Below are 4,518 nucleotides of genomic sequence, written 5' to 3'. Positions count from 1 at the left end.
CAACTGAGCCATCCGGGAGGCAGTTCAGCTCAAGGTGCCATGTTCAATTTTAGTTGCAGGGGGCGGAGCCCATTATCCCTTGTGGGACTTGAGGAGTTGAACCGGGAACCCTGTGGTTGAGAGCCCACTGGCCCATGTGGGAATCGAACCAGCAGCCTTCTGAGTTAGAAGCACGGAGCTCCAACCGCCTGAGCTACCCGGTCGGCCCAAGTTTTTTTTTTAAAGAGGGCGCAGTTCAAAGTGGCCCATGCGGGGATCGAACCCACAACCTTGGTGTTATGAGCACCACGCTCTGATCAACTGAGCTAACCAGCGCCCCTGGGAACTAAGTTCTAATGAGCTTTCCTGGTAGAGAACATTTCACATGTGTTATCACTTTTTCCTGGGGAAATGAAGTGTGTGCTGGTGATTCCACTGGGAGAGTACGGAATTTTGGAAGCTTTGTTTGGTTTCTCTGGAGTTTGCCCATGTGCCTTTTTCATTTGCTTATTTTGCTTTGTACACGTTCAGTGTAATAAATCATAGCCATGAGTGTGACTGTATGCTCAATCCTGTGAGTCTTTCTAAGAAACCATTGAATCTGAGTGTGGTCTTGGGAACTTATCTCCTACCAACATAATTATAGGTTTATTTTAAGTAGACTTTATTTTTTAGAGCAGTTTTAGGTTCAAATTATAGTTATCATATGTTGCTGGATTTGGTTTGCATATTTTTAATACTTTTATAGCTTTATTGAGGTATAACTGATGTATAAATAAAGTGCATATTATATTAAAGTGTACAACTTTATTGATTTTGATATATATGTGTATATATATATACACCCATGAAATCATTAGCACAGTCAAGATAGTTATCCCAATAGTTACCTCAAGCCCCTTGTTAATTCATCTCTTTCTCTCCATCCCCTCACCTGAGGTAACCACTAATCTGTCACTATAGTGTGCATTTTCCAGAATTTTATGTAAATAGAATCATACAGTATATACTCTTTGTTTGACTTCTTTCACTTATTTTAAGATTCATCCATGTTATTGCATGTGTGGATAGTTGTTCCTTTTTATTGCTGAGTCATATTCTATTGTATGAACTTTGTATGAATTATACTACAATTTGTTTACCCAAAACCTGTTGTAGACATTTGGATTGTTTCCAATTATTGGCTATTACAAATAAAACTGCCATAAACATTCATGTACAAATCTTCATATAGGCACATGCCTTCATATCTCTTTGTTAAATATCTAGGAGTAGGATGGCTAGGCTGTATGGTTGGTATATGTTTAATTTTTTGTGTGTATATGTTTAATTTTTAAGAACCTGCCAAACTGTTTTCATAAGTGATCAGAATGCTTTGCATTCCTCCTAGCGTGTATTAGAGTTCCAATCGCTGCACACCCTCACCAGCTTTTGGCACAGTTGGTCTTTTTACTTATAGTCATTTTATTGGGTATGTGGAGATTTCTCATTATGGTTTCAATTTGCATTTCCCTAACAATGAATTGATGCTGCTCATCTTGCTTATTTACTGTCTTTGGTGAACGGTCCATTTTAAAATTGGGTTGTTTGTCTACTTTGTTGGATATGTAGTTTGCAAATATTTCCTTTCAGTCTGTGGCTTGCCTTTTCATTTTAATAACAGAGCAAAAGTTTTTAATTTGGGTGAAGTCCAAATTATCATTTTTGTCTTTTTCCTTTCGTGTCATATTTAAGAAATCTTTGCAAAAACCCAAGGTCACTAACATTTTCGCCTGTTTTCCTGTACAATTTTTTAAGTTTAAGCTCCTACACTTAGGTCTATGATCCATCTTAAATCAATTTTTGTTAAAGGCAGAAATTTATTATTATTATTATTTATAGCTACTCAATGGTGTTTCAGCACCATTTGTTGAACGGATTATTCTTTCCCATTGAATTGCTTTGGCACCTTTGTTGAAAATGAAATGATCATATACTCATATGTATGGGTTTGTTCCTTAACTCTATTCTGTTTCATTGATCTATACGTCTATCTTTATGCCAATACCACATTGTCTTGATTACTGTAGGTTTATAAAAAGCTTTGAAATCAGGTAGTATAATCCCTCCAGTTTTGCTCTTTTTGAGATTGTTTTGGCTTCTAGGCCCTTTATATTTCTATATAAATTTTAGAATCAGACTGTCAATTTTTATTTATTTTTCTACCTATGTTCTCAAGTGATATTGTCTTGTACTTTCTTAGATGTTCTTATCTGTCTTTAGGATCAAGGTTATTTCCTCCCGTAGAATGAGGTGAGGAGAACTCTATTTTTTCTGTGCTCGGAAAGAATTTGTGTAAGATTGTGCTAATTTGTTCTTTCAGGTTTGGTTAAACTCACCTGTAATCCTATCTGAACCTGATGTTTATTTTGTGGGGAGATTTAAAACCCCTAATCCAACTTGCTTAAAGGACTATTCAGGATTTCTATTTCTTCTTGAGTTCTCATTTTAATCAATGATAATTTTTCTAGAGATTAGTCCATTTTGTCTAAGTTTTCAAATTTATTGTATAAAGTTGTTCATAGCCTTCCCTTATTATGTTTTAATCTCTGCTGGACATGTAGTTATGTCTTCCTTTTCCATTCCTAATATTTGTGTCTTCTCTTTTCTTGATCAAATTTTGGTCTTGTTATAGTTCATTACTTTTTCATCTTTATTATCTCCATTCTACTTACCTTGAATTTATTCTGTTGTTTCTTTCCTACTTCTTAAGTTGAATACTTAGCTCATTTTCAGCCTTTCTCCTTTCCTAATATTAGCATTTCAGGCTATAAATTTCCTGTCCTTTCACTGCTTCCCACAAGGTAGATATGTAGTCAAAAAAACTATATGTAAAGCCATAAGAATATAGTTTTAACTATTAATTTTCAATTATGATTTTTAAAATCTGTTATTTAGAAGTATTCTTTTAAAAGTTTAAACATATGGAGCTTTTAATATATATATATTTCTTTTGTTGATCTCTAATTGCTTTGAACAGAGAGCATTGTAAGTATGATATTAATTCTCTGAAATTTTTCGAGACTTTCTTTATGAGCTAGTTCTCAATGCTTTTGGCCTCAGTACCACTTTATACTTTAAACATTTTTTTTGAGGACTCCCAAAAGCTCATGTCTATGTGGGTTGTATCCATCCATATTGAAAACAGAAATTAAAACTGAGAATTTAAAAAATATTAATTCACTTAAAATAACAAACTCATTACATATTACATATTTTATATAAAAAACATTTTCAAGAACAAAATTAGTGGCATTCTTTACCATTTTTGAAATTCTTATAACTGTCCAGCTTAATAGAAAATGGCTGGATTCTCATATCTGTTTCTGCAACTAATCTATTACTTAGGTTGAAGTATGTGAAGAAAATTACACCTCACGCAGATATCTAGTTGTAAAAGAGTACATTAAAAGCTTTTCAGATAATTGTTGATATTCTCTGGTACTACATAAAAACTTGACAAGTATTATAATAGTTTCTTTAAGGTTAGATACAATGTGACATCTAAAACAGTATCAATGAATGTTTCATACTCTTGCCCTTGAATGGACCTTTTCCCTTTGCATATTTTGCTGCATAACAAATTACCCCTGAACTCAGGGTACTAAATGTTTTATCTCATGGTTTCTGTGGTTGAGGAATTTGGGGATATGGCTTTGTTGGGCTTTTCTGTCATAAGGTCTCTCAACATGTTGTAGTTAAGATGTTGGCTGAGGCTGCAGTCATTTGAAGGCTTGACTAAGGCTTGAGTATCTGTTTCCGAGATGGCTCACTTACATGGCTGGCAAGTTGGTACTTACTGGCTGTTAGCAGAGGGCCTTAGTTCCTTGCCATATGGACCATCTAGAGGACTGCTGGTTTCAACTGGAATGAGTGCTTTAAGACTAAGACCAAGTGTACACTGCCATATCTTTTATGACCTAGCCTTAGCAGCGACACACTGTTACTTCTGCCTTATTCTATTGAACATACAATGCAGCCATGATTCAGAGTGGGAAGGTACTACACTGTAGGGAAGATGTTGAAAAAATTTGCCTTCATTGGTTGATGTGAGCTTTTGTCTATTAGCTTTTGTCTGTTCCTATATGTGAGGTGATTGCTGTGCTGTGATCAGGGGTTGAGTAAATTCCCCCTTTGGTCTCATTCTCCCGAGCAGGGGAGATATGAGATGATGATGCTTTCTGGTTCTCATTCTCCTGAGCAGGGGAGATATGGGATGAGGTTGCTTTTCTGTCCCCCTTGTGTCTCAGTCTCCCGAGCAGGGGAGACACGAGATGAAGTTTTCTGTTTGGTCTCATTCTCTCGAGTAGGGGAGATATAGATGATATTTGTTGTTCTGTCCGTGTTGTGAGGTGATGGTTAGCTTAGGGTTAAAGAAATTCTTGATCAGGGGTTGAGAGAATTCCCTCTTTGTTCTGTCTGTTTCACCCACATTAGCAGATGAGTAAAGAAGTAGCTAAGTTATATCAGGACTTCGTGACAGATACACAGATACATTGC

At 35.7% G+C, this 4,518-nt stretch overlaps 1 non-coding gene across 1 annotated transcript; it reads right to left on the bottom strand.

Annotated features, from left to right (window-relative positions):
* Positions 1 to 241: 241 nt before the first annotated feature.
* TRNAM-CAU (transfer RNA methionine (anticodon CAU)) lies at positions 242 to 317 on the bottom strand. Its single transcript has one exon. It is a non-coding gene; the product is annotated as a tRNA-Met (tRNA).
* Between the last annotated feature and the right edge of the window lie 4,201 nt (positions 318 to 4,518).

Source organism: Rhinolophus sinicus, linkage group LG03, assembly GCF_036562045.2.
Source record: "Rhinolophus sinicus isolate RSC01 linkage group LG03, ASM3656204v1, whole genome shotgun sequence".
Lineage (NCBI taxonomy): Eukaryota > Metazoa > Chordata > Mammalia > Chiroptera > Rhinolophidae > Rhinolophus > Rhinolophus sinicus.
The sequence above is the reverse complement of the archived record's forward strand: the minus strand, read 5'-3'. Positions and strand labels throughout refer to the sequence as shown.